The sequence below is a fragment of the Notechis scutatus genome, chromosome 10 (assembly GCF_049901735.1).
Source record: "Notechis scutatus isolate UNSWTSFEM ecotype Mainland chromosome 10, rNotScu1.2, whole genome shotgun sequence".
NCBI classification, from domain to species: domain Eukaryota; kingdom Metazoa; phylum Chordata; class Lepidosauria; order Squamata; family Elapidae; genus Notechis; species Notechis scutatus.
The window spans coordinates 16,257,268-16,271,179 of NC_142018.1; the positions used below are offsets into that span (position 1 = coordinate 16,257,268).

General features: G+C 38.6%; 1 long non-coding RNA gene across 2 annotated transcripts in view; it reads left to right on the forward strand.

Annotated features, from left to right (window-relative positions):
- Positions 1 to 1,810: 1,810 nt before the first annotated feature.
- The window catches only part of LOC148129762 (uncharacterized), a 102,454-nt gene continuing 90,352 nt past the window's right edge, over positions 1,811 to 13,912 (forward strand). For both annotated transcript variants that reach the window (XR_015750688.1, XR_015750689.1), the window contains exon 1: positions 1,811 to 1,903. This is a non-coding gene — a long non-coding RNA (uncharacterized LOC148129762). The remainder of the gene's footprint in view (positions 1,904 to 13,912) is intronic.

Genomic DNA, 13,912 nt, shown 5'->3' on the forward strand with positions numbered 1-13,912 from the left:
TGCTAAGCCTAACAAGAGATCTGACACTGTCAGGAGCAAAGAATCAGGATCATCTGTTAGATTGCAGAAATAGAAGATTTATTCAACCCCATACACAAGAATCTGATCAACAAAAGCAACACAAAATTGGTACCAGATAAGGATTAATAGAATTCGGGTGGGATTGGACTTGGAGCCCTTGTGAGAATGCAACGACTCTAGGCAGATGGCATGCCTAACTCCACCTCCCAGCTCTGACTGCTCTTCTCCTACAGACCCATGCGGACAGATCATGCCAAGGAGAAGAGATCTGTCATTTGTTAAAGCAATGGAACATATTTTCTCAATATCTTATATACCACTTTACTGTGCTTTATAGCCCTCTCTAAGCAGTTTACAGAGTCAGTATATTGCCCCCAACAATCTGGGGTCCTCATTTTACCCACCTCAGAAGGATGGAAGGCTGAGTCAACCTTCTGCCTGGTGGGATTCGATCTGCCAAATTACAGGTAGCTGGCAGTCAGCAGAAGTAGCCTGCAGTACTGCACTCTAATCACTGCGCCACCGAGACTTCAATTTTCTACTTTACATTTAATTCACAGTATTTTAGTAGCATGCAGGCTGAATCTCGTAGGCAAATGAGGAACACAGGATTACTGTCTGTATGAATGGGCACCCAGCCCATATTTGCTGACTCAATGAGGTTTGCAAATGATGATTGAACATCTCTCCCAGCTTCATCTTCTTTTTATTTATTTGCTAATTGGTTATTGTTTCAAGAGCTCTCTCTTCACTCTAACCCTTGATAAAAACTTCGTAAAGTATTAATAACCCTAATAGCCTCCTTGCTACAGTGAAGTCTAGACTTTATAAAATACAATTCATGATTGATTTATAAAGTAGCAATCAATTTATAAAATCCTTTAAATGTATCCTCATTGTCTTTTTGATCTAATTTGCTCTAGGATTAATCTTTAGTCTTTTGCCATCTTCCATAAGATAATGCAGGTTGGAAATGTGTAGGTATTTAAAATAAAAAGAAGAAAAGACAAGAGGGGAAAAACATTCGGGATAAAAGCTTATTTTTTTTCTGAAAAAGAATGAGTGGTTTATAGTCTTCCTTCCTTCCTTTCTTCCTTCCTTCCTTCCTTCCTTCCTTCCTTCCTTCCTTCCTTCCTTCCTTCCTTCCTTCCTTCCTTCCTTCCTTCCTTCCTTCCTTCCTTCCTTCCTTCCTCTCTCCCTCCTTTCTTTTTCTTACTTAATCGTTTCCATGCATTTTTAGAGATGCAACAAGGATACCCTTTTTATCTCAAGTTATTTCAGTTGCCTTCCACATTCTTGACAATTTTGGGAGCATAATGTGGAAAGGATGTTCTACTGGAAAGCAAAAGGTTCAATAGGTTATGCTGCAACATCCATTTCCATTGCCCTTTGCTGCACTGTAAGCATTATCTCCAACTTCCTTTTTGTCTCTTTCAGCTATACTTTCCTGAAAGTTCTGCTCTGCCTCACAAAATACCTCTATACTCAAAGGATATCAATATGCTTGGATCTCCCAAATGGCCATTGAAACTCACTCTGATATGCAGGGAAGACAATTTCAACTGTAACAAACCTTCATTTTGCTCCAAAATGTAGCATCCTTCTGTTTCCTCTGCCCCCTCCTCTTCAAAAATGAATTAGGAGAAAGTTAGATTTCTCCTGCAACCAGATACTGAATCAGATATAAGATCTCTGTGTGCAACTCTTCTAGGTGGTAGATGACAGTAATATTAAAGGTCATTTCTATTTCTATGCTTGTGGCCTTTAAAATGGGTCATTGCTCATAAACCAGAGAACTGTCATATTCAAAACAACTGAAGAAGAGAAAGCATCCTATGGGGACAAGGCTGAGATTTGGGGAATCCTTACCTAAAGATTAAAGGTGGATGGGGGGAGATTAGGGTCATCTAATCTTGCTATTTTCTGGATGACATATAAAATTAATTCCTCTACTTGGATTCAATGACTGGCATTTTCTATCCTGTCTTCTGTATGACTTTAACCTGTCAAGTGCGTAACTGCATAGCCTCCATCTTTATGTTAATTTACTTGTGTTTATTGCATTTCTATCACACCATTTCTGAAATGGGTTGTGTCTACCAAGAGGAAAGTGGTGTGATGGACTATAATGAAGCAGCAGTTTACCAGGAAGAAGGGAACACAATCCAAGGAGGGGGTGATACAAGAAACAATACAAACTGGAGTTGCATTTGAGTCAGAGGAAATAATTTAGGATAGACTCTTCCTAGAATTTTCTAGGATATATTCATTAGGTTAGGGTAATATACATTTATTCTGGTGAGATACTGTCTTTTGGTGTGAAAAACAAAATAACTGAACTTTAGCTGGATTGTTCTACGTTGTTCTTGGCCTGGGCCTGCCAATTTCTTAGACAATTCAAGAAAATAAATTAGGTAATAATTCTATTTACCAACTTTCAGAGAAGTATGTCAAACAGAAAATAGCTTTGCAAAATGGAACCATTGATGGCGTTAAAGACCAAGGAACCAGTTCCTTGAACAGGATAAGGAGAGGACAGGAGATCGCCCACATATGATTCAGATGGATGCTCCTCACGAGAAGACAACAGTACATCATTCTTCTGTGTATTTGAATGCCAAAAGATGACAGGGTCAGCTATCTAGCTCCCACAGTCACGGGATCAAAATTTGAGTACCGGTTCTTAGCAAGGGATGTGGTGGCTCCATGGCTAAGACGCTGAGCTTGTTGATCAGAAAAGTCAGCAGTTCGGTGGTTCGAAACCCAAGCACCGTGTAACAGAGTGAGCTCCTGTTGCTTGTCCCAGCTTCTGCCAACCTAAGCAGTTTGAAAGCACGTAAAAAATGCAAGTAGAAAAATAGGGACCACTTTGGTTCCGTGCACCTTCAGTCTTTAGTCATGCTGGCCACATGACCACGGAGACATCTTTGGACAGTGCTGGCTCTTTGGCTTTGTAACAGATATGAGCACCGCTCCCTAGAACCAGAAACGATTAGCACATATGTGGAGGGGAACCTTTACCTTTACCTTTTTACTTAACAATTAGCATGTATTTATGATGGTTACAGAATCCTGGGCTTATGTAATTGCAATTTGTTACCCTCCCAATTTGCTTCTGTCATGTCAAGTCAGTGGGGGAGAAAGTGAGATTCACTTAACACCCACAAGAAAAAAAATCACTTAACAACAACAGGAAAAAAGATTCACTTAACATCCATAAGATTCACTTAACAAATGGCTCATTTAATGATGGAGGTTCTGGTCCCATTTTGTCATTGTAGATGGAGAACTATCTGTATTTGTAGCTAATCAATACACACGTTACTTGGACACAAGTTGAGTTCTACTCAAGAGTAAAAGATCAGCAGCATGTTTGAACCACCAGAATTGAATCACTGGCTGCCACCTCAAACGCACTGAGAATGTACTACCTAAATTTGGAGATATACATTGCATGTTCTGTTTATGTATTGTTAATTATTAAATCAGTCTGCATGCTGCCTGACACCAAATGATTCTAGCTGCTCACCAGTAGAAATATTAAAAGCAGAGGGGAAAAAAAATCAAACAAGAGAGAAAAATAAACTAATAAAAGATGGGAAAATTTCAAAAATGGGACAGGAACAAAAAGTGAAACAAATCCACGCAACCTTCACCAAGGGCTCAGAATTTAGACTGACAAAAGTAATTGCTGTGGAATTATCAATCAATAACATTGCTCAAATATGCAATGCTATATATGAATAAACTTAGAAATATATATTTCCAAGAAATAACTTAATTCATGATGTTAATACATTAAAAATATATGTCTGATGACTTAGAATTACAAGCCCTCCCCACGCACACATATACACATACACACCAAGAATAGCTTTCAAATCATTATAGCTTTTGCCCTTTATTTTGCTGCATAAACTTGTGAAGAGAGTTATAATTGGACAGTAAGCATAAAACTTCCAGGGCTTCTATATTGGAAGGCCATTAAATTTAGATTCACAGACACTGTGGCATCTTTTTAATGGACATTCTGTAAATAAAAAACTTTCAGATAATTTTTTTAGCCCAATTACAGCATTTGCCAGAGTCTGTTCTTTCATAATTAAATTCATGGAAGAGGCTCTTTTATATCATCTTTAAAAGAAGTCCTAACTGAACAAGTCTCTTTTTCCTTCACACTACTAGTAATAGGAAGTCATAATGTTAATCTCACAAAGGTAGTTTTATATATAATGTTCATCCCATTGTTTTACTTTTGGGAGAAAAACACATATGGAATAAATGTAAAACTTCAGTGAAGTAGGAAAATAGAAACTTCTTGAGCTCTAATCTAATTTGAGAAGTTGTGACTTGAATTCTGGCATTATTATTATTGTTGTTGTTGTTGTTGTTTCTCCTCCTCCTCCTCCTCCTCTTCCTCCTCCTCCTCCCACTCTTAAATGGCAATAATTATAGTAGTTTTCCTGGTATAGTAGTCTCCATATAGCCTAAATGGCAATAATTATAGTAAAAAGAAATAGGGATTACAAGGCTTGGAGGAATTCTTATCTCTGAAGAACTACCTTAAAAAAGCCCACAAAATTAACAAATTAATTGAATTGTATTCCAATGATATATTCAGGGAAGAATTCAGATGACAAATAGGGATATTGAAATATTTTTTGCTAGTGCAGAAATTTAAGAACATTTAATTAATCCTTATGGGGCATTGAAAATGAATTTATGCTTGCGTAACTGGCAAATGAAGTGAACAAGATACAAATTCATTTATATAGATATATACCTAGTAATTATTATTCACGTCCATTGGCATGTTAAGACTGGCAGGCTGTTGGAGAAGATTTACCCCTCAAGAATCTGAATAAAAGAATCAAATAAATATTCTGGATTAGTGTATGGTTGATTGGATAGAAGACGGTACAACCTGAAGTCCATTGAAGAGCCAACTTACTATTTCAATTTTTTTTCCTCGTAATATTGTTCTATCTTTCTGAAACAATTCATTTTCATCAGTTGAACTTAGTTAGCTAGTTTTATTTCTGGAGAAAACTAAAATAGTTTGGGAGTAATGAAATAGCTAAACTTTTAACTCCATCCAGTCAGCTATAAGTGTATGATTGTCTTGAACACCTTGGAAAACCTTAAATTTTACCTGTAGAGGTAGTTTTGTTCTACCTCTTTGACTACTTTTTAGTACCCATTGTGTGAAAGGATTTCATATGATCAGAAGATCAATTGTATGTGTTTGGTAAATGTTTCACATTAGGGAAACTTTGTTTTTCATTAGTGTTTCTCACTCTTGGCCTCTTGGTGTGGACTTCAACTCCGAGAATTCCTGAGCTTGAAGGTCACACATCTTAAAATAGCCAAGATTGAGAAACACATTTTACACTATTATTAGGAGTGCAGAACCTGTCATAACCTATGGAAGATATTGGTATTTCTAGTTCAGTAAGCTTTGGAGGGCCACATATATTGCTCCCCTGTCCCAAATCAAGACCTACCACTTGAAGATACCTAAAGCTAGCCTAACATTACCAAAGAGATATTCAAATATTATTTGAACTTCTGGTATAAAAAAAACACCATAATAAATCTCAATTGCAAGATTGGGCAACTTAGACATAAGATCTTCCAGAGTCCAAAAGCATTTGTCTGAAGTCAACATTTGTTTTGGAAGACTGCCAGGAACCAAGAGTCACATCCTGAAGCATGGAAATGGGAATTAAAAGTGAACTTCACTCAAGGAAGATTGTATTTACATTGATTTGAAACAACTTTGTGGTGGAGAATTACAATAGATTTTGCAATTTCCACCAATGTTTCCAAAATACCCTCCTAGAAATATCAGCTCTGGGTTTCTCTCTCTCTCTCTCTCTCTCTCTCTCTCTCTCTCTCTCTCTCTCCCTCCCTCCCTCCCTCCCTCCCTCCCTCCCTCCCTCCCTCCCCCCCCTCTCTCTCATGAGATCAATTGCTCATAAATGATTAGACATAGAATATATGTATCCAATATCTGAGCCAGCATGACCAGAAAAAGAGACTTACTGGGAACTCTTTGAAAAGTTCCACAATTAAACGTCCTCCTGGGAGACATTATCAGAGAATAATTTATAATGCCAAGGGATGGATGATCTTGTCAGATCTGTTTCATTTCTTCTTCTCTTCCATTTTGCATCAGTTTCCATGATGTACAAAGCCAGAGCTTAAGTAATTCTAGCCCCATTATTCATAATGGACACATTTCTGGCAAACGATGTACTTGTTATTTTATTTATTTTCCCCCATTTTTTATGACCAGTGTGTTTTAGCAAAGCAGCATTTCAAAACCTGCTAAGGAGTGACTATTATTGGATGATAATTTCTAGTAGTAGAGTTCATATCTGGTAGCCCTAACTTATACTACTATATACTATTTATATTATTCCGCTGGCATATCCTGTAGTATTGTTTCTCAGACGTGGATAAAATATTGTGTGGCTGTACAAGTTCGTAGTATTCTGTACTACTACTAGTAACCTCCTGAGCCTGAAACTCCTAGAATGCTATTATTTGGACTCTTAAAACAGGTAAAAAGGTAAAGATTTTCCTGTCCAGTCATATCCGTCTCCACTGAAGTGGTACTATTTATCTACTCACATTTGCTGCTTTCAAACTACGAGGCGGGCAGGAAGTGGGACAAAGAACAGGAGCTCACACTGTTGTGTGGTGCTCAGGGTCTCGAATCCGGACTGTCAGCTTTCCAGCTGACAAGCTACACATCTTTAACCACTGAGCCATTGCACCCTCTAAACAATGATTATACAATAATACTAAATTGTACTGTATATACTATACAATGATTATAATACTACCATTTTAATAATACTATTATTAATAGGGAAACTTTGCTTTAGTGTTGCTGTTTCTCAGACTCAATATTGTGTGGTTGTGCAAATTTGTTAGTATTCTGTACTACTGCTAGTAACCTCCTGGGGCTGATGCCTAGAATGCTATTACTCGGACTATAAAAACAATTATTGTATTAGTATTAATTCTTTCCTCTGAGCCTAGAACCAGTACTATTCATTTATTACTCTGCAATTGTTGCCTGTAGTAACCCTTTGAAAATGAAGTCAATATTACTGAGGTTACTGATCCCTCCGTGTCTGAGTTGATGCTGGAAAAGTCTTTTTCTCTAAACTACTCTTCTAGAATGCATTTGGTTCTGCCATTTCAAAATGTGAATGTATTCCAAATCCAGACCATTTTTAAGCTCAATCTCATTATTTTATTTATTGTTATTTTATTATAATTATTATATTACAATTCATCGAAATTTATCATTATTGAAATTTTAGGCTTAGACAACCTAGAACCACGCCGCCTTCAGTCCAACTTAAGCATAGTACATAAAATTATCCATTACAATGTCCTACATGTCAATGACTACTTCAGCTTCAACCATAGCAACACAAGAGCACGCAATACCGTGTTTCTCATATAATAAGGCTGGGTCTTATTTTTTTTTTTGAGCCCCGAAAAAATGACTAGGCCATCTTTTCGGGGGTGACTTAATTTCCCCCCCCCCTTGCATCTTTGGGCGGGTGGCGACGGCTTGGATGTTGACCTCGGTGTTGGTGGGGCACTTCGTATCAGGGTCAATGCAGGCAGCACCATATCCGGGTGTGCAACAAAAGTATTTCCTAACGGCAAGCTCCCCCACCATTCCCCCCATTTCGCATGTTTTAATATAGGCCTTAATTTGAGGGGAGGGGCTTAATTTCATTTCATGCCTATAAAACATGCTGGGACTTCCTATTGGGGGAGGCCGTATTGTTGGAGAAACAGGGTAGATACAAATTAAAGGTAAACCGCACCAAACTCGATTGCAGGAAATACGACTTCAACAACAGAGTGGTCAATGTCTGGAATACACTACCTGACTCTGTGGTTTCTTCCCCAAACCCAAAAAACTTTAACCTTAGTCTGTCTACTCTTGACCTCACCCCATTCCTAAGAGGTCTGTAAGGGGTGTGCATAAGTGCATTAACGTACCTACCATCCCTGTCCCAGTGTTCCTTTTTCATGTATTCATAATCACGCTTATACTTATACTTGTTATCTAATACTTGTTTGACTAACTAACTAACTAACTAACTAAATAAATAAATAAATAAATACATCCTATAACTTGTCAATAACATAACTACAGCTCGGCCTTCAATACTATCCTGCTGACCATCTTTATCAAAAAGCTGACTGACTTGGATTTCCCCTCTTTCATCTACGACTGGATCAAAGACTTTCTGAGGGACCGACCATAAACATTGAGGGCTGGGTCCATCACATCCACCACCCTGCAACTTAGCACTGGCTCCCCACAGGGCTGTGTGCTCAGTCCCTACCTGTACTCACTGTACACACATGATTCTGTATCGTTTGACCCATCCACTGTCATCATTAAGTTCGCAGATGATGCTACCATATTGGGTCTCATTACAGGTGGAGGTGAAACAGCGTACAGGGGGAAGTTCAAAAATTCTCCTCATGGTGCCTAGAAAACAACCTGCACCTGAACATCAGCAAAACAAAGGAGATGGTGTTAGACTTCTGGAAGAAGAGAGAGGAACCTGCCCCACTCCCAACTGTGGAGACAGTTTCCTCCTTTAAATTCCTGGGAATCTACCCCAGTGAAGATCTCACCTGGAAAATCAACACAACCCAGGTGGCCTGAAAGGCCCAACAGAGACTCCATTTCCTCAGGGTCTTGCAAAAGAATAAAGTGGAACAACAGCTGATGACCTCCTTTTACCGGTCCACACTAGAAAGCGTCCTCTCATATTGCATTACGGTGTGGTAAGCTGGCTTGACAGCTGCAGATAGAAAGACACTACAGAGGGTGGTGAGCACACCACAGAACATTTTGGACTGTTCCCTGTTACTGCTAGATGACCTCGCTAGGGCTCGCTGTCTTAGAAGAGTGAGGAAAATCCTCAGGGATGACTCACATCCCAGTCAGCACGTCTTCACTCTCCTACCATCGGGTAGGAGATATAGAAGCATAGCCAGCCACACCAAGAGGCTGAAGAACAGTTTCTACCTGTGGGCTGTCAGACTTCTGAATGGAAAATAACTTCATGTCAACATAGTAGGATAGACTTGTGGGGCTGGCACATTGTTCAACAAGGTCACATAGTGTAATAAGATTGGGTCTGGGTTAGGGACTTCTGTCCTCACTGTGAATTGTGTTGGGGGGGTTGCACGAAGGGAGGCTCAGCCAATCTCATTGTACACATGTTGTACTCTGACAATAAAGGCAATAATAATAATAACCAATACCATTCATAACATTACTAGGTCCATGCAAATTTAATCAGAGAAGGACTGAAGTGATGTGAAGATTTTGATTACTCCTGAATGAAGGCAAATATAGGTGTCCCAGGAAAATGTTGCAGGATCTAATCTGGGTTGGTCATTGGGACCAAAGGTTTAGCCTTTCAAGATTTCAGAGTCATGCTGGAGCCAATCCTCAGGGAACTTCTCTCTTACTAGAATGTGTTCTAGTTTATCTAGAACAGCAATCCTCAACCTTATGGGACCAGTTCCATGGAGAGAGATTTTTCTGTGGACCGGAATCCCACAGATGGGGCTTCACTGGTTTGCATGGCCCAGTTTCTGGCATGCCACAGCCCAATGCCAGTCTACAGATGGGGATTGGGGGACCCTGTTCTAGAACCCTCTCCTGCATTGAAATAAATATAACCTACTTATTACATCTGTAATATAATCCACCCTAACATAACTAACATCCTGGTGAGAGAGAAATTCCCTGAGGATGGGCTCCAAGACAAGTCTGAAAGCTCGGAAGACTAAACTTCTAGTCACCGTGACTGACCCAGATTGGGTTTTGATTACTTTTACGCATTGGTCCTGGGATTTCCCATTCCTTTCGTGGCTTGATCATTAGCATCCTGTTATGATTCTATCCAAATGCAAGAAGCAGTTTAATGTAAGCTGTCACCGCTGACACATTTATGCTCTAACTAACTTGGCATCACAATGCGATGGTAATTATGTGTTATGCTAATTATATTGTCTTCCTTTCTTCCTCCCTTTCTTTTTGGTAGTGCATGGAGACCCCCATGTGCCACTGCTTATGATTGAACATGTGTTCATCAAGTCAACTCCATCAGCATTATTGAAATGTTCGGTAGTTCTTTCTTTCTTTCTTTCTTTCTTTCTTTCTTTCTTTCTTTCTTTCTTTCTTTCTTTCTTTCTTTCTTTCTTTCTTTCTTTCTTTCTTTCTTTCTTTCTTTCTTTCAAATTATTATTACCAACTTCAGCTTGTGGTCATTGAATGTGATACATTTAATGCCCAGGAATAATCTTCCTTAAAGTATATGCTGTGCTAGGCTGTTTTAGTAATTGGATCTCCTTGAATATGCTGCGCTGAAGATGATGACTCCCATATGCACAGAGGTTTGCCTGAAAACCAGATTACTGTAATGTGCTCTTGATGAAGAGATGAAAAATGCGTTCTTGATGAGCATCCAAAAGTTAGGCTGGATTATATTATAGATGTAATAAATAGATTATATTTATTTCAGTACAAGAGGGGATTCTAGAAGCATTGCACGGCACTTTATATTTTCTGGGAACTTTCCCGAATCATACAAACAAAATGGAAGGTGCTCCTGTAGTCCTGTGAGGCCTTACATTGGTTTTTGTCACAGTTGTGTTGTGGCATGAGAAGTATTAGGGAATTATGAGCCATGGTGGCACAGTGGTTAGAGTGCAGTACTGCCGGCTACTTCTACTGATGGCCGTCTGCCTGCAGTTTGGCAGTTCAAATCCTACCAGGTTGACTCAGCCTTCCATCCTTCTGAGGTCGGAATAATGAGGACCCAGATTGTTGGGGGCAATAGACTGACTCTGTAAACTGCTTAGAGAGGACTGTGAAGCGGTATATAAGTCTAAGTGCCATAGCTACTTTCCTCCCTCCCTCCCTCCTTCGCTATCCATCCATCCATCTATCCATCCATCCCAGCTCAAGGTTGACTCAGCCTTCCATCCTTCTAAGGACAGTAAAATGAGGATCCAAACTGTTGGGCGCAATAGGCTGACTCTGTAAACAACTTAGAGAGGACTGGAAAGCTCTGTAAAGTGGCATATAAGTGCTATTGTTATTGCTATTTATGGAGTATTACTTAATGAATAATAATAAATAAGTCACATTCCCATAATAATATTGTAAAATGTTATTGAAAGTAAATTTGAAAATATGAATGGTTAGCAATATTTTTAAAGAGAAGACACAGGTGTTATTCTATGAGGATAAAGTGGAGGGAGAGACTTATATTTAATGAGCTAATTGGAGTTAGTTGGATTTTAATTGGTCTGATATATGTAATTGAAATAAAGTTTTAATGTAGTTTTGGGTTTGGGTTTACAAAGTGTTGTTTTTTTCCTTCACGTCTACAATGCTTGAATAATTTTTAAAGCTTGTAAAACGTTATTACAGATGAATCTTAAACTATGCATGTTAAGAGGAAGTTTTAAAAGGATGTAGTTACTGATTTTAGAAATGTTTTTAAATAAAAGTTTCGTGTTTTAAAGTCTGCATTAGCTTTTGACCAGAGGTGGTATTCAGCAGGTTCTGACCAGTTCTGGAGAACTGGTAGCGGAAATTTTGAGTAGTTCGGAGAACCGGTAAATACCACCTCTGACTGGATATTTTGCAGTATCCTTCCCTGCCACGCCCACCAAGCCACGCCCACAGATCTGGCAGTAAAACAAATTGAATCCCACCACTGCTTTTGACCCAGTTAGTTGCTTTATGGCGTGAGACATATCAGAAATTTATGGAATGTGTTTCCTGAATAGGCCTATTTAAGGAATTATGAGGGAAAGAAAAAGAAAATAATTGCTATAGATATTATATCTGGGACTTCACAGTCAACGTTACTGGAGACTGGAAAAGGCATTTGAAAGAGGAAGGCAGGAGGAAATAATGATTATATTAATGATGGTGTCATCATGCAAATGAGGTACACAGACTCCTTAAAAGGTGGGTTAAATTCACTTATGTAGACCTGGGCATTTCACACACCCCAGGCAACATCTAGTTATTTGGCAAACCCTGTCTGGCCCGCATAGATTCCTGGTTTGAAGGTGACTACTGTTTTATTTTTTCAATGTATATATGTGCATGTACCTGTGCACCTTCATAGCCTTATTCGTTTGGCCCTCTACAACCATGTCAGTTTCTCTTTTGGCCCCTTGGGAAAATTAATTGGCCACCCCTGACTTATAAGTTTGCATAACAGTTTCACCAACTCAAAGTCTTTAGCTATAACACTCGAGTGTCATCTCAGAATGCTTTTTAGGATAAAAGAAAACCAAATCCTTTATAACAAAGTTGGAAAACAATTTGGCAAAGCTGCTAATTTCCTAATTAAATGAAACATCAAAGTAAAATTAATCAGTTATTTTCTGTTCCTTTCCTTTCAAGTGGAAGCAATAGGGCACTGTTTTTCATCTCGGCATTAAAATAAGGATGTATTCAGGTACATTCTCATACTCAGGTATGAACAGGAGCCAAGAGTTATGATGTACCTGGGGCTAGCCTGGTGTCATTAATTTTTAAGAACACACTGAAATCACTGAGAATTATGCTGAAGAAAGTGATAGTAAAATATGGTTCAAGAGTCCTCTAATATCATGTAGCTTTCGGAGGCACACCTGCATATTTATGAACTTTCTAGGTCTACATATATGCCATTGCAGGTCTAGGGGTACATTCAACCATCTGTTTTGTTTTTATTATAGCTGAAATTTCCCCATTGCTATGGACCCTTGAGATTGGTTGGGCTGGATGAATACTGGAACTATATATTATACTGTGGTCCTCTCAGCATTTCTTGATCAACTAATTTGGATCCTGGGATGCTTGATATGGACACTGACTCCAATTCAGAACAGACAAAAAAAATCCCCATAAAGAAAATTAATCTGTTTTTCCTTTATCTTTGAAATGCAATATCCATGAACATCTAGGCAAAAGGGCTGCCATCTAGTGGAATAAATGTATCCCCAAAGCAGATTTCCTTGATCATTTGTGACCTGTCACCTTTGTTTAAAGTGGCTTTCCCTGATCTGCTGAATTTCAAGTCGGTTGGGATTGCTTCTTCTGAAACTGCCAGACAGATTGGCCAGCAAGGTGAGAAAAATCAGTTCCAGGTTTGTTTGTTTTTAAAAAAGAGTGAAGGTTTATGATAGAAGTTTCCTAAATTCACTAGAGGATGAATAGAATAGAATAGAATAGAATAGAATAGAAGAGAAGAGAAGAGAAGAGAAGAGAAGAGAAGAGAAGAGAAGAGAAGAGAAGAGAAGAGAAGAGAAGAGAAGAGAAGAGAAATATTGGGGACTAGCTGATGTCTCATTCTTTCAGTAGTTTTGTGTAATATATCAAAGTAAGATAAAAGTGGGTTTGTATTTTTGCCTATTGTATGAACTGGAACACATAACTAGAATGCAGCAGGTTTTCAAGACAAAAGACTTACAGAGTTCACTTGATCATTTGTTCCCAATGAATAATGAACCAGAACATCAGACCTATTCATACTACCAGCTACATGGGTTATTCTAGAACTGCCCAGCATCATTTTTCATGAGATAGGGAGCCATGTACATTTGTTTAATAAACAAACAAACAAACCTAGTTTTCACCTGTAAACTTTTACCTGTTATGTTAAGCCTGGTTCTGTTGGAGGTGAAATATAGCATTAGCTTTAACAAAGGATTATACAAATAGAAAGATTCTTCAGCAGGACAAAACAGGAAAGGCCAATGAATCTAAATGGGATTCTCAAAGAAGAATGTAGAAAGTACAAATATTATGCTCTTAAGCCCA